Source organism: Bos indicus x Bos taurus, chromosome 17 (genome assembly GCF_003369695.1).
Source record: "Bos indicus x Bos taurus breed Angus x Brahman F1 hybrid chromosome 17, Bos_hybrid_MaternalHap_v2.0, whole genome shotgun sequence".
Classification (NCBI taxonomy): domain Eukaryota; kingdom Metazoa; phylum Chordata; class Mammalia; order Artiodactyla; family Bovidae; genus Bos; species Bos indicus x Bos taurus.
In genome coordinates this window covers 35,633,932-35,655,773 of record NC_040092.1, presented here as the reverse complement: position 1 = coordinate 35,655,773, position 21,842 = coordinate 35,633,932, and the positions used below count along the sequence as shown (strand labels likewise).

The following is a 21,842-nucleotide window of genomic DNA, read 5'->3' as shown; positions in this document are numbered from 1 at the left end:
GTATTTTTCAGAATTTGAGACTATTTTGTGACTATTGTATTTGGTGTAAATTCTAGGCCAGATAGAAGGTCTGACACATAATATGTATTTAGTTAATATTAGTTTTCTTCCTCTGACCCTTCATTGTTACCAAACCCAGGTCTGGTTGCTCACTACTCAAAATCCATTAAAGAAGCCAGATTGGTGGAAAGGAAAGTTTGCTTTATTTTGGATGCTGGCAGGCAACCAGGGGACAGGGTGGATGCCTGTCCAAAGACCAATTCCCTTGCCCAAACTTGACAATCTAGGGGCAAGAGCTTTTATAGAGAGAGAAAGGGGAGTACAAGCAGAAACAGCACCATCAGCACTGATAGTCATCTTGATATTGGTCATTGGTCGTCTAACCAGGGCATCTTGATTGTTTTGAAAACAGTTAGTCTTTAGTTCCAGGGTCATTTTGTTTCCATTTCTTTTAGGTCAGTTCTTGGAATCGTGGCAGCTCATATCATGGCTACAACAGTCTGGTGATTATGTTGTTAACTTCTTCCACCTGGTGGGAGTTTCAGTATCTATAAGACAGCTCACAGATATGGCTCCAAATATGATCTATAGCCTTTGAGGTGGGCTTCCTGCATAGCTCAGTTGGTAAAGAATCTGCCAGCAATGCTGGAGACCTGGGTTCATTTCCTGGGTCGGGAAGATCCCAAGGAGAAGGAAATGGCCAACCACTCCAGTATTCTTGCCTGGAGAATCCCATGGACAGAGGAGCCTGGCAGGCTACAGTCCGTAGTGTTGCAGGAGTTGGATACGACTTAGCACTATCTTTCTTTTGAGGAGGCACTACAGGTCCTTGACTATGCTTAATGGGTAAACTATTATTTTTCGTTCTCCTTTGATGGTTTTCTTTGTTTCTGCTTTTTTCTCACTTCTCTAATTAAACTTATTTTTTGACTAAAGCTTTTCCACAAACAAAAGGGGCTGAGGACATGGGGACAAGGACCATAGGGTCCTGATCTGTTTCATCATCACACTAATTTGCTTTTCTCTCAGATAGCTACTCTCTCATTTCAAATCATTTATATTCTGCATGTCTGAAAAGCTTCTGGACAAGTGTCAGGATTTTATATCTGTTGTCGAAACCTGAACTGTGTTCACCAGTGTTAAATAGAAATGTGGAAACAAAGATTTGGGTGAAGTAAAAAAGGGTAGTTTTTATTGATTTGTCAGGCAAAGGAGGCCACAGCAGGCTAATGTCCTCAAGACTATGACCTGCCCTGGAGTGGGTAGTGAGGAGTTTTATAGTGTTCATGGTCCAGGATGTGATCAGCTTGTGAATAATTCCTATATTAGTTGGCATCAATGTGAAGTTTTAAGCATTGTCAACCTTCTGTTTTCAACCAGTCTAGGGTCTATGTTCTTGTGATCAGCAGTTTTCATCTGCTGGAGTCCGCTTCCAATAAAACCAGCTTAGGAATGTGTGTCAGGTCTTTATCTGTATCTTTCAAGAAACTGGGAGTTTGGTGATTCTGCTATGTGGCTAATTTATAGTCTAAATTGTTATGTTTCCTGGCCCAACAACTATTCTTTGTTTCTACATCTTCACATTTCCCCTTCTCTGCTGGTTCAGATGGTAAACAATCTGCCTGCAATGCCAGAGATCTCGTTTGGGAAGATTTCCTGGAGAAGGGAATGGCTACCCTCTCCAGTATTTTTGCCTGGAGAATTCCATAGACAAAGGAGCCTGGCCGGCCCATCAATAGGGTCACAAAGAGTCTGACGTGACTGAGCAAGTAACACTAACTCTTGAGTCAGTGTTTAAAAGACAGAGACACAGGGACTTGGGCAAGGTTTTGTGTCCTTAGTCCTTCAAAACTGGTAGGCACTTAATTCATGTTTCTCATAAGAATAGAAAGAAAGAAGTAAGTAAATGTTACACTTGTTCCTAAATCCGACTACATAGTATTGACGGAGGATGGTATTTCTTATGCACTGGATTTCTCAGCAGCTAACACAATATCTGACAGGTGGTGGGCACAGCATTAAGCACACAGGAATGGTTATGTGTGTGGAAGCAGTAAGTAGCAGTAAGAAGAACTTATGTCTCTTGACAGATCCCAGCCTGATTGTCCCAGCAACACCATTTCCCACTGGCTATTGTGAATTTAGCTTAATCCCTTTTTTTCTAGGAACTGGGACAACATAATATGTGAATATTAAGTTGCCCATAATAGAAATGTCAGAAGTACTCATAATCTATACTGTAGCAAGGGCTGCTCTATGATTAGCTACAGTTTGCTAAAAATTTTTTGTTGTTGTTTTCTCTCTGCTTGGTTTCTTCTCTATTTTCTTTTTTTTAATCTATAATTCTCAGGCTTCTTTCATCTGTAAAGTAAATAAAAATCAAAGAACTTTAGAGAAAACAACTTCCTAATTCTATATTAAAAGATGGATATTTATAATCATGAGGTTTTTTTAAAAAAAAACTAAGTCTTCACAAAATTTGGAAAGTCATTCATTTTTTAAGAAAATTTGAAGTTCTCAGCACTTTAAAAATTCTTCAGAGCCTGAAGTAGGTCTGTTTCCTAGTAGCCTGAGGAATTTGAATTTCAGGAGATTAATTTCCGTTTTTATAAATGCCTGAGAATGAAATCTGGTACCACTCACTCATCGAATTCCCTAACTGAATTCCACGCCATTCTGAGTGACATTGCCCAGGCCATATACTATTACTTCTATTCATATATTACTCTATAGCAGGAGAGCTTAGAAGAGGTTATTATTGAAAGTACCTTCTTTGGGTTTCAAATATCAAAAGATTAATCTGTGTCTGGACTAAACCAGACATACTGGTAATACAGTTGATTGAAATCAAAATGGTCTCTAAACTGTTGTGTTCTGGCTAATGAACCAAGCTTGCATTCTTGTCTCTTTCTTGAATGTGAGTGCTTGTCCAGGAGATGGTGCAAAAAAACTCTAGAGAAGCATGCAGCCATTCTATATGCCTTGTATTTATTAGCTCTAGTTGTGAATATAGTTTTGTTGAACTAAACTTCCTGAAAGATGAGAGAGGGCGGGTTACACTTCTGCCTCACCCAGTAAAGTAATTCCTAAGCTTCTGAAAGGGACTGATTAACACTTTTTGACTATAAGTTTACTTTTTAAAAAACTCCATAATAGATATTTGGTTAATCCATCTCCCAAATATTTAGAGAAAATATAAATTACTTGAAATTTAATTAATAAAACATGATTTTCTGATTTTTATTAAAATATGCTGATTTCAATTATTCCACAATTATGCCTTTTTGCTTTCAAGTAAGGATAAAATGGGTTTCCCTTGTAGCTCAGCTGGTAAAGAATCTGCCTGCAATGTGGGAGACCTGGGTTCGATCCCTGGGTTGGGAAGATCCCCTGGAGAAAGAAAAGACTACCCACTCCAGTTATCTGGCCTGGAGAATTCCCACGGACTTTCAGTCCATGGGGTTGCAAAGAGTCAGACACAACTGAGTGATTTTCACTTACGAATAAAACATTTCATATCTCATGTTCTGTTACTTTTTTCAAAATAGGTCCACTGAATATTCAACAAATGACATACTTTTCACATTAATAATTCATTGTGCATTTCAGTGAACTGGCAATGTATATTAAATAGGCATTCTTTTTTTAGACTGGCAGTTAATAGAAAATTTTCTTTAAAAACCTTAAATTTCAACAAGTCATTAACAAACCATTAATCATAGTTCTAAAGTTGAAAAGATTATATAGTTCTAAGAAGTGTATTTTGTAATGACCTGAAAAATATAAATTTCTTACATGAGGAATTTCAATTTGAACTCAAAACAAATGTCCAGATAGATAAAAAATTAAAAGAGACTATTACATATGAAAATGTGTGTGCAATTTTCAGAAGATTCAATTATGTCTATTTAATGTCATAAAAATTGAAATTATAATTCATCATCTTTTTAATCAAAAGTGCTCTACAAATGTAAAGCAAATATTTTATTATTTTACTCATAATTTGTATCTAAAGAACTAAGTTATTATATCATTATATATATATATTTGAATTGTATAGCTTACTACTTTTAATTTTTTATGATATGCCCAATGCATGGGAATTTAATAACTTTTGTTACCAGTTTTTTAATTAGCCATAAATTAAAAAGTAATTTAAAAATAAATTTTTTTTTTTTTTTTCAGAAGAATGGTTGTGTTATAATGGCTGGGTTACACATCAAATCTCAGAGAGAACGGATATTTACATAATGATTTAGTTTTATTCGGAGGGCCATTCTGGAGACAGAAAAGTTTAAATGTCAGTTTCCTGTTGTAGTATATGTAATTATTGCAACTTTCTGTGCAAATGCTACTAGAATTTGTCTACATGGAACAAAAACAATAAATTTGACAGTAATTTATCATTTACCACATTTTTAAAAATCTCTGAATGAAAACAGGGTAATGAGAATTGACATGATAGAAGGCAAAACTAATGAAGTGGCAGAGAGTCAGGCAATGAGTGAAGGAATATTTCCACTAGATCTCCTATGAAAAATCTTAGATAATTCTTCCAAAACTGATTTTTTTTTTTTTTTGGTAGTAGATGGGGAGGTGAAAGTGATTACTACAAGAGGCCAGTGTAGTTCAGAGCAGAGGACTTTGATAAAGCTTAGTGAAAGACATTGAGAAGACCAGAAAGTAAAGCTACAACAAATACAGAAATTAGTAGAATTCTTTCTTAGAAGATTGAGTTGTCATGAATAAAAAAAGAATAAGGATTACTGCCAAAATATTTTTACTTAGATAAAAGGGCACAGCTAACATTTAGGCTACTTAGAGCTCTAAGTAGAAATTCTTAATATTTTCACTGACTAAAATAGTACCTTTGATACAATTGAAAACAGATTTCAATTGATGAAAAAAGATGTATTTACAGTCTGACCCCCATAACATCTGCAAATCCTACCTCTCTCATCTCTTGTCCTCTCTCAAACTGGAGGGCAGCTAGAGTTTAATCCCAACTGGCTCAAATAGGGCAATGTCAATTGGCACAGAGGATGCTTAGAGTAATACAAGAAATAAATCATTTCTGATTTATGTATCTACCCCAGAACTTGTTCTGTAAACGTCAGAAAGGAAGATAGTAACTTCGGCAACACTATCGCTATTTAAGATGTTTTTAAAGTCTTGCCTGAGCTTGAAATCATCCCTCAATACCACCATTTGAATTTACTGCCTAGAATTTCAAACTACTTCTCCTGTTTGTTTGGATTACATTTCTCTAGAAATTTACCTATAAAGTACTCCTATTTCTTGAGAGGAAAATGGAGCAGTTTAGCGGAGATTGGGTTAGGGTTAGTCTTAGAATTAATGGATATGGTTGGAAGGTGAGTGTGAGTGTGTGTGTATTTCAATGAAGGATTACATGACAAACAATAAGATGAACAGAGTGTATCTGTGCCTCACAGTGAGAGGTAGACCTTGAAAGCAACCAGAAAAAATCTGAAAATGACAGTCCCCAAAGTTTTGTCTTCCTCTGGACTTGACCTTCTAATGAAAGCAGACAAATAAACCTAAATTTCCTTGATTCTCCTCACGTCCCTATCACATACCCCAGGGGTAAAACAGATTCCAGTGACTGTTTCAGCTTGGATAGAGAGTTCAGGAATCTTATGAAAGTGGACCTCAGGGAAGGCCCACTTTGTGTGGGCTGGAAAGGACAAAGGTGGCAACTGGAGATACTCTTTTAGGTCATTGTAAAGTTGAATGAGTGCTTGCAAAAATATGGCAGTGACAGTCTAAGGGCTTATCCAGAATCAGATCTGACATAATCTCTACACAGCCGATGTCTGTGTCTCCACTCAAGGAGCAGGCACCATTCTGGTAGTCTGGAGAGAGGTCTACAGCATCTTTTTCTTTATAAATTATAGCAAGAAAATGATTACAAAAGATTGGTTTCGATATATGTTTCCTTAAAGCTTCTCCAAGGGAAAAATAAACATTCTGTGAAAGTTAAAGTATATCATTCTCCTCATATTTTATCAAATCTGTTAAAGTAAAATTATATATATATATATATATATATATATATATATATATTTGGCTGGCCATATATCAAAGAACGCTATACTTGTGACTTGATTCATGGACAGGACAGGTGTATGAAGGTACAGTTTTAGCACTAAAATTGTCTGATTACATCGAAAGCCAGACACATCAGAAACTGAAAATATCAGTTGTTTCATGCCTTTTTAGGAAAAGCATACCATCAGGATGAAGAGCAGCAGTTAAAATTGTTTCCAAAAATGGTTCCTAGATAATGATCTTGCAAAATCTCAGTTCAGTGAGGTTCAATTTTTCTATTGCTCCCTTCCTTCTTATATGCTAATTCCTCCCACAAACAGAAATAAACTAACAGAAAGTATTACAAATTTCAGGAGCTGGAACTTTTTCTATCTAGCTCTGCTTTTACTGAATATCTGAAACACTTAGAAATCCTGAAATCATGACCTTTGCTTTCTCAGCTTCTCTGAGCTTCTTCCTTCCTTGTCTGCTCTATGAAAACACAAACTCTAGACTGTCAGGACTTCTTGAATTCTTAGATTCTCAGGGCCTAGTGTACTCTCTTTACCGAATAAAAAAAGGCAGATATAAATTGTTTATTAAACAAATATTTCCTTCAATACTACATATCCCAGGTGACTCAGTGGTAAAGAATCCACGTGCCAATGCAGGAGATGAGGGTTCAATCCCTGGGTAGGGGAGATCCCCTGGAGGAGGAAACAGCAGCCCACTCCCATATTCTCACTTGGGAAGTCCCATGGACAGAGGAGCCTGATGGGTTGCAGTTCTTGGGATCACGAGTCAGACACGACTGAGTGCACACACATACAATTTATTGTTGGCATATGCTCCAGGATTCTTATTAGGGTTCAAAGTTTCTTCTACTCAAACATGTGATAACTTTCTTCACCTTATTTCTAAAGGAGTAAACACACTACTGGTTCACTGGATTTGGTTTTATTTTAAACAGTACTATCCACATTCTTTGGCATATTGGTAAACCCACACATGCAGTATAAAATGGCTAAGACAGAAAATTACTAAGTGCTTGCAGCTTAGTGTTGTGTGTGTGTGTGTGTGTGTTTTGTGTGTGTGTGTGTGTTCAGTTAGCTATCTGCATTATTTCTTGAGTGAGATAATGTTGTCTGATCCCCTACTTGGTCTCTGCCCCTTATTAACAGGCTCTATTTGAGTCTTATAAGGAAAGAGCCCAAGATAGATGAATCAAATAGACCAGCCCCTGTTTGACAGAATATTCACTTAGGTTACTATTCTTTATTAGTGTATAATGTAATATTTCGGAGAAGGCAATGGCACCCTACTCCAGTATTCTTGCCTGGAAAATCCCATGGACAGAGGAGCCTGGTAGGCTGCAGTCCATGGGGTCGCTGAGAGTCGGATAAGACTGAAGGACTTCACTTTCACTTTTCACTTTCATGCGTTGGAGAAGGAAACGGCAACCCACTCCAGTGTTCTTTCCTGGAGAATCCCAGGGACGGGGGAGCCTGGTGAGCTGCCGTCTATGGGGTCGCACAGAGTCGGACACGACTGAGAATCCCTTATAATATTTTTGTCATACGGGAAACAAGTGAAAGTGAAAGTTGCTCAGTGATGTCCAACTCTTTACAATGCCATGGACTGTATAGTCCATGGAATTCTCCATGCCAGAATACTAGAGTGGGTAGCTTTTCCCTTCTCCAGGGGATCTTCCCAACCCAGGGATCAAACTCAGGTCTCCCGTAATGCAGACGAGTTCTTTACCAGCTGAGCCACAAGGGAACTCCAGGTTGGATTTAAAACCAAGGTATATTTGAAATATACATATTTCATTATTTTTAAAAAGGAAAAGTTTTGTACAGGTATTACTAGCAGACTCCAAGCTCTACATTTTAATAAAGCCTCTGACTAGATTCATTCTAAAGCATTTTTTACTGAAGAAATCAATGGAACACTAATAACATGCAATTTAGAAACACTCTACATCACAGATCTGCCTCTCAAGTTTTATTATGCAAAGTAAAATACCTCTTGCTTCTTCCCTCAGAGGTCCTTATGCTAACTCATCATCAAAGTGATCCGTAAAACACAGAGCAGTCCAGCTGCGATGTATACACAGCACAATTGCACATACTTTTCCCCTCTGTCCCATATGATTTGAGGTTTTGCTGGAAATGGTAAAACAAACTTACTTTACCCTAAACAAGTAAATAATAGACTGTCTAGATTTCTTGGGTTTCTTTGTTTGACAGTTAAAACAGACTCAGATAACAATTAAGATACATGAAGAAATACATCACAAGATATGATACAATGCAATACTTCACAAGATGAGGACAGAGCTCACCCTGAGAACTTAAGAAATGTCTTATGTAAATCTAATGTGCACATTGCCAGGACTTATTTCATATGTAAATGCAATAGATTAGAAAACAATATTTTGAATGAAGCAAATAAAGCATTAACTAGTTCTTGTAAAATGTGTATAGAAAACAATATTGAGGTTTTTAATTCTATTTTTAAAGGGATTTATTATTTTCCTGTTGAAGCAAAATGATATATTTTACCATAGCATCTAATTTTATGAATTCATGAATTTTTACTTGAAGAAATATCTTTTTTAAATGTTAAAACTTTAAATACAAGTATATTAAAAAAAAAAAAAAAACTGCCTTTTGAATGAAAGACCCCAACTGTGGCTCAAAAAGCAATGCTATTAAATAAATAATTTTATCTTTAAGAGCACATGCATAAATTAATGATAGCAGTCAGTAGAACATTTTAGAAAGTTTCTGGGAATGTTGCTAAAATGTTTATTTCATATATATATCATATTTTCTCTCTCTTTTTTTGCCATATAAGAAAAATTATTTTAAATGTAAAATTAGTGGTAATGGTAGGTGTTCTGTAGAGGGACAACATTGGGTGCACTGATATTATCTTTACAATAATTTGAGGCTGTAAAAACTATTTACAACAGTTTTTAACTATGTAAAAACTATTTCCTGTGAATTCACTTTAACATTTTGTACCCATTTAATTTTGTTTTAAATCTGTAATTTAGCCTGTCTATGGTTACCTGTGTAGGAAGAAGAAGTCAATCAAAGAATATATAGACCAATAGATTCCTTTTTTCTTTCAAATTAAAGATGCTCACTTGTTAACATTAACTTGTTATGTTATAGTGTTCTATTTCTTGCAAAAAAATCATTCAGCAAGATGTCAGTTTTTAAAGTTCTTTGAGATGTGATTCAAGCAAGAACTGAAGGACATGAAAAGGATGTCAGAAAGCCCTAAAATTTAACTATAACAAAAGAACCTACCAAATTAGTTGGTGGAATAATCTTCTATTAAATCTAGTCTGTCATCAGCCATGAGTAGACATATTCACATAACCAGGTGATAACATGAAGAATGGTAGGTCACAAACATCAAACGGCAAGGGTCTTATTCTTCAGTGTTTACACCAGCATGGTGGAGGGTATACAGGGCTCACAAGATGAATAAAAACAGCTTCAAGGGAAATAAAAATAATTGTTGCCTTAAGTGACTCTTAAAACTATTTAGTACGCCTAATATTTCTTCTGTATTTAGTTGAACTTTTTTCTATACTATGGAAACATTATCTTTTTTGCCTTTTTTATTTTGAAAGGGGAACAGGTAATGAAATATGTAGATTTTTATTCTATATTGACATCTGATTTTCAAGAAAACCAATATAAAATTTTAATAATTTAATTTTTTGCCATGATGTAGCAGCTTATTTTTATATTTATGTAATTTTTGAAATGTAAATATAGTTTTTAGTGTCTTTGTAACAAAAGGGAATCAGAGTTTGCGTATGCTATGAAAGTAGCTGCTGATTTATGTAACTAAGCCAAGAAAATGCTAAAAAATCTAGACTTTTTTCCTTAATAACATAAATCAACATTACTCATCAATTTGAGTAAAAGGAAACATTGCTTTTGTTTAATTAAAGTATATGTTATTTAAATCCTGCTTTAAAACTTTGTTGAATTTGTATCAAATAAACAAAATGTTTTTGAACTCTGAATAATTTTTAATTAAAGAAAATGGACAAGACTAATTTAATTGATACCTGAAAATAATTTGAATATAAATGATTAATTTATATAAAAATGATTTTGAGAAATGTTTAATAGATCAGAGATACATGTATCCTTGTTGTTGTTGTCAGTTGCTAAGTGTCTTGTCTGACTCTGTGACTCCATGGACTGCAGCACATGTATCTTAATATTGACTAAATATGCCTTCCTGATTTTGTGTAAACTTAATTTGCTTGTCATTTTTTAACATTAAAAAACCTCTACTTCCATCCAAACTTTCATTTACAATGAGAAGTAAAGAGATCTAATTCAAAAAGATTTGTTTGGACACAAATGACTTTTTAATAAACAGAAGTAGAGTGGAATATAAACCATTTGGCAACAGTCATTTGAGATATACATTGTTTCCATAACTTAATACTTTATGTTTTTTGAATTAATAAATATGCTGCATGGATATCATCATTATCAATGACCTCATGAAAGTAGTTACATTAACCTATTTAATATATTTTTTATTTCCTGATTCCAATCTGTGCTTTACCAACATGAAATTAAGATATGTTGATAATCCTTTTGGTATACTTCTTCTATCCCTTATCTAATTTCAAAGTGATCCATTTTTACCATCTTTTAAAATTTGAAAACACTTTTGGAACCACTGTAGCATTTGGATTTATAGGAAAGAGATAAATTATATTTATTCTGATTCATAAAGCCATTATTAAAATTGTAAATTTATCAGAGAAACAGTTTTTGTTACTGTATTTATACAAGTGAAATACAAAATATCTTAATTTTTTATATAAGTCTTTGAGATAAATAGCCTAAAGATATTCAGACATTTTATTATGATAAACTCCAGATGATTTCCTAAGGCGCGCACTGAAATGAATCCAAATTTTAGCAAGAAATAAAGGAACAACAATGTTAAAGAAAAGTGACCAGACATTTGAGAAATTTTCTGGAAATGCAGGAAACCCACTACCATTTATTTATGTTGTTTAACAGTTTCATCAGTAATGTCTAACTTTTATTGTCCTATGTACAAGAATCATTTAAAGTGGTTCTTTATAATTTTTTTTTAATTTTAATATAGAATTTACAGTATAATTTTCTGGATTCGGCCAAGTTGCTGTATCATGTACACCTCCTCAGGTTGTATGGCTTAGGTGTAGTTTTGTTCTTATTATTGTAGTGATTGTCTAATATCTTAATAGTAATTAACAAACACTGAGCACTTACTATAAACCAGACAATGAAATAAGAATTTTTAGGCACTCCCTCATTTAAAACTAGCAGCTCCATAAACTTTTATCCCTGTTCTACATATGGTGAATCACTTAACTAATAAGTGTTGGAACCAGCTATAAACTCTGTTCTGTCTAAATTCAGTGCCTTAGCACTCAATACATTATAGAACTCAAGTCCTTTATTCACTTTCCGAGTAAAATCTAGCTAATGTGCTCTGCAAATTATCCTAATGTCACCTATAAAACATTCCTGTCTCTCACTTCTGTGTACCTCTGCTACAACAAAACTCAGCTGCGCAGACCCTGCACTTGTTTTTTGTTCTTTGCTCTTGTCTAACATTGTAATATCTTTTTATTAACATGTTTTTCTGTCTCTAGACCCAGCCCTAAGTTGATCTTCTCATGTTGCTAACAAAATTACTACTCCTTTACTATTTCTCCATATTTATTTTCTCCATACTTCAATTCACCAGAGAACCACTAGACTCTTTTTCCTAACTTTAGAGGTTTGGTGATGCAACTCTGCATTGGAAGGAAAACGCAACCTTAACATATTTTCTATTGCATATAGTTTAAGTCCAAAGCATGTTGAAGCCAGACTTCCCTGGTGGTCCAGTGGTTAAGATTTTATGCTTCCTCTGCAGAGGGCACTATCTTAGAATGTAAGACATTATAGTACTTAGGGTTTGCTCCCCGGTCAGGGAAGTTCTACGTGCCATGGGGTGTAGCCAATGATAATAACAACAATAACGAACAATGTTGAATCTATTGCCTTCAGCAGACTTAACTCCTAAGACTGATCTGCAAACATACTATGGTCCAGTTAAGGGAACCTGAGTAGCCCCTATCCTGACTAACAATTTTTCAATTTTAGATGGGGTGAAAGTAAGAGAAATTTAGTAGAAAACATAATTTGAGTGTTTCTGTTTTCCCAGGATCGTGATACATGGTGGAATCCCCTCTCATGATTCCCAGTTAGCCCCACCATCATTGAGGGTAAATAACTCACACGCTCATAACCATTCTGCAACCATTCTCTCTTTCACATCCAGTATGATATTTAATTAATTACATAAGATATTCAATACTTTATTATAAAATAGGCTTTGTGTCAGATGATTTTGCCCACTGTGGTCAAAGTTAAGTGTTCTGAATCCTTTTAAGTTCAGCTGAACTTAAGGCTCAGACAGTAGAGAATCTGCCTGCAATGCAGAAGACTTGGGTTCGATCTCTTGGTTAAGAAGATCCCCAGGAGAAGGGAATGGCTACCCACTCCAATATTCTTGCCTGGGAAATCTTGCCTGGATGACCATGAACAGAGGAGCCTTGTGGCCCACAGCCCATGAGATCATAAAGAGTAGGACATGATAAGCAACTAACACTTTCCTTCTCACAGATTAAGCTATACTTTTTGGTAGGTTGCTGCTGCTGCTGCTGCTAAGTCGCTTCAGTCGTGTCCGACTCTGTGCGACCCCATAGACGGCAGCCCACCAGGCTCCCCTGTCCCTGGGATTCTCCAGGCAAGAACACTGGAGTGGGTTGCCATTTCCTTCTCCAACGCATGAAAGCGAAAAGTGAAAGTGAAGTCGCTCAGTTGTGTCTGACCCTCAGCGACCCCATGGACTGCAGCCTACCAGGCTCCTCCGTCCATGAGATTTTTCAGGCAAGAGTACTGGAGTGGGTGCCATTAGGGCTATTCAATTCATTTTGACTTGTGGTATTTACTTCCGTAACCACATTGTAAGTTAAAAGTATCTGTATTTATAGTTTCTGTGTAACTATTCATGTTGTCTAAAATGCTCTTTCTGATCCTGATTTGGATCCTCTTAATTTATATCAATCTCCTGACTAAACTCAAGCACTCTATAATTCATGCAATTTTTTTTTATACCTTTGTCATTTATGATGGCATTCTCCTCAAAGTTTACATCTTGTTTTTTTGTTTTTGTTTTTTTTTTCCCCCCATGGTGGCATTTGTTTTTATTAGAATACCCCATATGGTAAGAGCTTTCCTAAGCCAGTACAGAGACTGGGTAGCCTCCTAGGGTCCCACAGCTTTCATCTTACCTTCCACTCTCTTTTGAGACTGGAGGGCAGGGGTTGGGAGTGGTGTCAGGCAGTCTCCAAAGTGCCTGCTTCTGGACCCCGGAGAGAATTCACATTGCCAGCAACATACCCCAGGACACATCAGTGGTATACCATAGGGCCTAAGGATCAAGGTAGTTTTTGAAGGCATTCCTGTTTGTATGGCTTCATGATGGAACCAAGGAGGCTCTCACAGACTCCCCCATGATCCTTCACTCTGGTTTAGAGCAGGCAGGACCCAGGAGAAGGTGGCCAAGGGTTAAGGGAGAAGAGATGGCATTGAGATACCCTTGGGAGTCTGGAAAGCACATGGATTTCTGGGGAAGGGAGAGCCATGGAAGCCCCACTCAGTTATTTTTTTGGTTTGGGGGATGTCATATTTCCTCTTGCTGGAGTATCATGACTGCAGGTGGATGTCCATTGAAGGGAGAGTCATAACCCGGAAAGCTACGCAGTCCAGGAAAAAATGGGGGAAAAATCTACAATTCAACTATGCTGAGCCAGGATTCCTCCCCATTCAGGTGCATTGGTAAAGTCCATCACTATGGGCCTATCCTCTTGAGCCAGGTAAGGAATAGTTGCTGAGGTGAAGCTGAAATAACCAGCCTTGAGAGGATGTAGGGCCATGATGTGAGAGACATTGTTAGCAGGAGTAACCCAGTCCCATTTAATGTTGATTATTCCCAAGACAATGCTGAAGTCTTCTGGAAGGAAGGAATCATCAGGCAAGTCCACGTCTCATGTAGCACTTGAGCCAATACTGTAGATATTGTTCTGAAAGATCAGGTCTCCCCTTTCACAGCACATCTGTTCAACAGTGATTTTGAGGCCAAAGCCTGGCTACTTTGTCTGCTTGTGTGACGGCAAATAGAATGAACACCACAAACTCCAGCAGCCTCAGCATACACACTGTATCCCCATTCCCCGAGACTTTTGGGAGCTGCCAAAATCACAAGCAGAAGGTACTTCTTGTTAAAGGCATTCAGCCTGACAGCAAGTTTATTTATTTGTTTCATGTGATTGTATTAAACTTCATCTATTCACATGACGGACACTATGCTATGTTCCAACAGGAAACTGAGGCTAGATTTTGTTTCATTTATACATATGTATGGAACTAGAGTTAATAAAAGTTACATTGTCTTAAAAATTTTATTGGAATGTAGTTGATTTATGATGCTCTGTTAGTTTCAGGTATACAGAGTGTGATTCAGTTATACATATACATGATTCAAATCATTTTTAGACTCTCTCTATATAAGGTATCACCAAATATTGAGTAGGTTTCCCTGTGCTATAGAGTAGATCCTTGTTAATTATCTATTTTTATATACTAGTGTGTGTATGTTCATTCCAAACTCCTCCTTTTCCTATGTTTCACCTTTAGTAACCATATATATATATATTTTTTTTCCCCAAATCTGTGATTCTGTTTCTGTTTTGTAAATAAGCTTATGTATTATTTTTTAAATTGTTTTTAAAAAGAACTCATACTTTGAAACTGTAAGAACATAGATTCAAATTTAGTGAATCACACTTACTGCAGAGTGATTCTAAGCACATTAGTTTGCTAGAGGCTATTCCTGCCCTCATATTAGGTCTCAATTTTGCATAAGTTTTTTCACTTACTAACTGGTGAGGTGAAGCACCTGACAGAGGCTTAGACCAAAAGATTCTCAGATTCTCTCTGGCCACAATATTTAATTCAAACATGGGCATGTAACCCACTCAGAATCCATCCATTTTGCTGCTGCTTTTGAGAAAGAGACTTCTGGTTTTTGTGTACATTTGCCTAGAGGATCTAGAGCTAAATACCTATTATTATACCACATGAAGCTTAGACCTGAAACCAAGAGAGAAGATGCAAAACCAATAGATCAAGGGGAAAAAAATGAGTTATGATTACATTCAGTTCAGTTCAGTCGCTCAGTCGTGTCCCACTCTTTGCGACCCCATGGATTGCATCACGCCAGGCCTCCCTGTCCATCACCTTCTCCCAGAGTTCACTCAGACTCACTTCCACCGAGTTGGTGATGTCATCCAGCCATCTCATCCTCTGTTGTCCCTTTATAATCCTGCCCCCAATCCCTCCCAGCATCAGAGTCTTTTCCAATGAGTCAAGTCTTCGCATGAGGTGGCCAAAGTACTGGAGTTTCAGCTTTAGCATTATTCCTTCCAAAGAAATCCCAGGGCTGATCTCCTTCAGAATGGACTGGTTGGATCTCCTTGCAGTCCAAGGGACTCTCAAGAGTCTTCTCCAACACCACAGTTCAAAAGCATCAATTCTTCAGCACTCTGCTTTCTTCACAGTCCAACTCTCATATCCATACGTGACCACTGGAAAAACCATATCCTTTACTAGATGGACTTTGTTGGCAAAGTAATGTCTCTGCTTTTCAATATGCTATCTCAGTTCAGTTCAGTTCAGTTCAGTCGCTCAGTTGTGTCTGACTCTTTGCGACCCCATGAATCACAGCACGCCAGGTCTCCCTGTCCATCACCAACTCCAAGAGTTCACTCAGACTAACATCCATCGAGTCAGTGATGCCATCCAGCCATCTCATCCTTTGTCGTCCCCTTCTCCTCCTGCCCCCAATCCCTCCCAGCATCAGAGTCTTTTCCAATGAGTCAACTCTTCCCATGAGGTGGCCAAAGTAACTGCAGTTTCAGCTTTAGCATCATTCCTTCCAAAGAAATCCCAGGGCTGATCTCCTTCAGAATGGACTGGTTGGATCACCTTGCAGTCCAAGGGACTCTCAAGAGTCTTCTCCAACACCACAGTTCAAAAGCATCAATTCTTCAGCGCTCAGCCTTCTTCAAGGTCCAACTCTCACATTCATACATGAGGACAGGAAAAACCATAGCCTTGACTAGATGGACCTTTGTTGGCAAAGTAATGTCTCTGCTTTTGAATATGCTATCTAGGTTGGTCATAACTTTCCTTCCAAGGAGTAAGCCTCTTTTAATTTCATGGCTGCAATCACCATCTGCAGTGATTTCGGAGCCCGGAAAAATAAAGTCTGACACTGTTTCCACTGTTTCCGCATCTATTTCCCATGAAGTGGTGGGACCGGATGCCATGATCTTCGTTTTCTGAATGTTGAGCTTTAAGCCAACTTTTTCACTCTCCACTTTCACTTTCATCATGAGGCTTTTGAGTTCCTCTTCACTTTCTGCCATAAGCGTGGTGTTATCTGCATATCTGAGGTTATTGATATTTCTCCCGTTAATCTTGATTCCAGCTTGTGTTTTTTCCAGTCCAGCGTTTCTCATGATGTACTCTGCATATAAGTTAAATAAGTAGGGTGACAATATACAGCCTTGAGGTACTCCTTTTCCTATTGGGAACCAATCTGTTATTCCATGTCCAGTTCTAACTGTTGCTTCCTGACCTGCATACAAATTTCTCAAGAGGCAGGTCAGGTGGTCTGTTATTCCCATCTCTTTCAGAATTTTCCTCAGTTTATTGTGATCCACACAGACAAAGGCTTTGGCATAGTCAACAAAGCAGAAATAGATGCTTTTCTGGAACTCTCTTGCTTTTTCCATTATCCAGTGGATGTTGGCAATTTGATCTCTGGTTCCTCTGCCTTTTCTAAAACCAGCCTGAACATCAGGAAGTTCACAGTTCACATATTGCTGAAGCCTGGCTTGGAGAATTTTGAGCATTACTTTAGTAGCGTGTGAGATGAGTGCAATTGTGTGGTAGTTTGAGCATTCTTTGGCATTGCCTTTCTTTGGGATTGGAATGAAAACTGACCTTTTCCAGTCCTGTGGCCACTGCTGAGTTTTCCAAATTTGCTGGCATATGCAGTGCAGCACTTTCACAGCATCATCTTTCAGGATTTGGAATAGCTCAACTGGAATTCCATCACCTCCACTAGCTTTGTTCATAGTGATGCTTTCTAAGGCCCACTTGACTTCACATTCCAGGATGTCTGGCTCTACATCAGTGATCACACCATCGTGATTATCTGGGTCGTGAAGATCTTTTTTGTACAGTTCTTCTGTGTGTTCTTGCCATCTCTTCTTAATATCTTCTGCTTCTGTTAGGTCCATACCATTTCTGTCCTTTATCGAGCCCATCTTTGCATGAAATATTCCCTTGGTATCTCTGATTTTCTTGAAGAGAGCTCTAGTCTTTCCCATTCTGTTGTTTTCCTCTATTTCTATGCATTGATCGCTGAAGAAGGCTTTCTCATCTCTTTTTGCTATTCTTTGGAACTCTGCATTCAGATGCTTATATCTTTCCTTTTCTCCTTTGCTTTTAGCTTCTCTTCTTTTCACAGCTATTTGTAAGGCCTCCCCAGACAGCCATTTTGCTTTTTTGCATTTCTTTCCACTGGGATGATCTTGATCCCTGTCTCCTGTACAGTGTCACAAACCTCAGTCCATAGTTCATCAGGCACTCTATCTATCAGATCTAGGCCCTTAAATCTATTTCTCACTTCCACTGTATAATCATAAGGGATTTGATTTAGGTCATACCTGTATGGTCTAGTGGTTTTCCCTACTTTCTTCAATTTAAGTCTGAATTTGGCAATAAGGAGTTCATGGTCTGAGCCACAGTCAGCTCCTGGTCTTGTTTTTGCTGACTGTATAGAGCTTCTCCATCTTTGGCTGCAAAGAATATAATCAACCTGATTTCGGTGTTGACCATCTGGTGATGTCCATGTGTAGAGTCTTCTCTTGTGTTGCTGGAAGAGGGTGTTTGTTATGACCAGTGCATTTTCTTGGCAAAACTCCATTAGTCTTTGCCCTGCTTCATTCTGTATTCCAAGGCCAAATTTGCCTGATACTCCCTGTGTTTCTTGACTTCCTACTTTTGCATTCCAGTCCCCTATAATGAAAAGGACATCTTTTTTGGGTGTTAGTTCTAAAAGGTCTTGTAGGTCTTCATAGAACCATTCAACTTCAGCTTCTTCAGCGTTACTGGTTGGGGCATAGACTTGGATTACTGTGATATTGAATGGTTTGCCTTGGAAACAAACAGAGATCATTCTGTCATTTTTGAGATTGCAACCAAGTACTGCATTTCGGACTCTTTTGTTGACCATGATGGCTACTCCATTTCTTCTAAGGGATTCCTGCCCGCAGTAGTAGATATAATGGTTATCTGAGTTAAATTCACCCATTCCAGTCCACTTTAGTTCGCTGATTCCTAGAATGTTGACATTCACTCTTGCCATCTCTTGCCTGACCACTTCCAATTTGCCTTGATTCATGGATCTGACATTCCAGGTTCCTATGCAATATTGCTCTTTACAGCATCAGACCTTGCTTCTATCACCAGTCACAGCCACAGCTGGATATTGTTTTTGCTTTGGCTCTATCACTTCATTCTTTCTGGAGTTATTTGTCCACTCATCTCCAGTAGCATATTGGGCACCTACCAACCTGGGGAGTTCCTCTTTCAGTATCCTATCATTTTGCCTTTTCATACTGTTCATGGGGTTCTAAAGGCAAGAATACTAAAGTGGTTTGCCATTCCCTTCTCCAGTGGACCACATTCTGTCAGATCTCTCCACCATGACCCGCCCATCTTGGGTTGCCCCACAGGCATGGCTTAGTTTCATTGAGTTAGACAAGGCTGTGGTCCTAGTGTGATTAGATTGACTAGTTTTCTGTGAGTATGGGTTCAGTGTGTCTGCTCTCTGATGCTCTCTTGCAACACCTACCGTCTTACTTGGGTTTCTCTTACCTTGGGCGTGGGGTATCTCATCACAGCTACTCCAGCAAAGTGCAGCCACTGCTCCTTACCTTGGACGAGCCATATCTCCTCACTGCCACCCTTCCTGACCTTCAACGTGGGATAGCTCCTCTAGTCCCTCCTGTGCCCGTGCAGCCACAGCTCCTTGGACGTGGGGTTGGTCCTCCTGGCTGCTGCCCCAGGCCTCTGGCATGGGGTTGCTCCTCCCCGCCGCCGCCCCTGGCCTCGGGCATGGGGGCATGGGATAGCTCCTCCTGGCCACTGCCCTTGACCTTGGACTCCGGGTAGCTCTTCTCGGCCGCCCCCCCTGACGTCGGATTGGGGGTAGCTCCTTCCGGCCGCCACCCCTGACCTCAGACGCAGAGTAATTCCTCTCGTCGCCGCCTCTGACCTCGGACTTTGGTCATAACTTTTCTTCCAAGGAGTAAGCGTCTTTTAATTTCATGGCTGCAGTCACCATCTGCAGTGATTTTGGAGCCCCCCAAAATAAAGTCTGATATGTTTCCACTCTGTCCCCATCTATTTCCCATGAAGTGATGGGACCAGATGCTATCATCTTCGTTTTCTGAATGTTGAACTTTAAGCCAACTTTTTCACTCTCCTCTTTCACTCTTATCAAGAGGCTTTTTAGTTCCTCTTCACTTTCTGCCATAAGGGTGGTGTCATCTGCATATCGGAAGTTACTGATATTTCTCCCAGCAATCTTGATTCCAGCTTGTGCTTCTTCCAGCCCAGTGTTCCTCATGATGTACTCTGCACAGAGGTTAAATAAGCAGGGTGACAATATACAGCCTTGACGTACCCTTTTCCTATTTGGAACCAGTCTGTTGTTCCATGTCCAATTCTAACTGTTGCTTCCTGACCTGCATACAGGTTTCTCAAGAGGCAGGTCAGGTAGTCTGGTATTCCCATTTCTTTCAGAATTTTCCACAGTTTATTGTGATCCACACAGTCAAAGGCTTTGGCATAGTCAATAAAGCAGAAATAGATGTTTTTCTGGAACTCTCTTGCTTTTTCCATGATCCAGCAGATGTTGGCAATTCGATCTCTGGTTCCTCTGCCTTTTGTAAAACCAGCTTGAACACCTGGAAGTTCATGGTTCATGTATTGCTGAAGCCTGGCTTGGAGAATTTTGAGCATTACTTTACTAGCATGTGAGATCAGTGATTACATTTCTGTAGAGCAAATTTCAGCTATATTTGAGCTCGTTCCAGCATTTCCTCTATGAGAGCGCTCCTTTTTTTTTTTTTTTTTCTTTTTTTCATTTAATATATTTGTATTGGATATCCTATTATTTAAAAATGAAAGTCTAATATTGGGTTTCCTTATGTCTAAAATACACATATTACCTGCTTCACACTATTTTGTTGATTGTAGGATTTTACATAGTTCCTGGCACATAGTAAGTGATAAACAAATGCTGTTTCTTTTTCCCTTGGGATGATGGGGTTTTTTTCCGTCATATTGTCTCCTAAAGTAGTTACATTAATGAACACTCAGTAAATATTTGTTGTTAAAAAATGCTGCACTTAGTAATGTTTCTCTGACATGGTGATTCCTCATAAAAGAAAAAATATGCCCAGTTTGTAGCTTGCTGAAAACTTCCCCATGGCCTTAGGTGCTGTGGAGGAAGAGAGTAAACACTTATCAGTTACTTGTGTAACATTGTATGGAGACAGATCAGTTGAAGATTTTTTGATTACTTGAGTCAGCTCAAGGGTAACACCAAACCTATAAGATTGCCATCTAAGAATTTTTCTGAGTTCCTTAGATTATGGCACTTATAAATAGGGCAATTCACCTATTCAGTCTGGGCATCCATCTCTACAGCTTGCACAAATCCTCATCTTCTCTAAGTGCTAAGAAGAGAAAACTCACTAGGACCTTTCTTAAAGGGAAGGCTTTATGTCATTTAGGATTTGACTAAAACACGTGATTGAAGAAACCTTCAATGAGGGACACACTGTCATTCTTCTAAGGTCTAAAGAATCTTTTTTTGTTTTCTTCTCTCTCAGGTAGAGTTCATTATAAATCTCCTAGATTGTTTGTTTGAGATTTATGTCTTTCATGCCATTCTGAAAATGCTTTAGAGACATTTACTCAATAAATATTTTGGTTCAAAGTGTACATATTGGAGTTGATATTTCATTAGAAATATCATTAATTAGAAATATTTCATTGATATTTGATTAGATTCCTCAGTTTTAATTTAGCATCAATGTAGTGTACAGCAAGGTTGAATAACTGATAAGATTTATACGTAAATTAGAACGCTACGTACTCCGTGACTAATATTTTTCAAAAAAGAGTAATTCTTTTTTTTTAAATGAAATTTATCAAATTGTAACACAATGAAGAACAAAGTCATCTGCAGTTGACGTTTAGTATATTTAGTAATTGACTTATAAAACTCAGGAAGCCTTGTTTATTTGTTTATTTTAATATTGGTCCTGTAGAGAGAGTAAATTGGAGAAGGAAATGGCAACCCACTCCAGTGTTCTTGCCTGGAGAATCCCAGGGAGGGCAGAGCCTGGTGGGCTGCCATCTCTGGGGTCTCACAGAGTCAGACACGACTGAAGCGACTTAGCAGCAGCAGCAGCAGAGAGAGTAAATCATACTCTTTAGCAAACAGGAAATAGAGGCTCAAAACCAAGAATAGTTTGTTGGGTTTTGTTTTTGTTT

At 38.0% G+C, this 21,842-nt stretch overlaps 1 protein-coding gene and 1 pseudogene across 4 annotated transcripts in view; one reads left to right on the top strand and one right to left on the bottom strand.

Moving 5' to 3' along the window:
- FSTL5 (follistatin like 5) overlaps window positions 1-21,842 on the top strand; it is a 930,680-nt gene that overhangs the window by 871,361 nt on the left and 37,477 nt on the right. The gene's annotated exons all lie outside the window — the stretch shown is intronic.
- LOC113875142 lies at window positions 5,737-20,623 on the bottom strand (annotated as a pseudogene).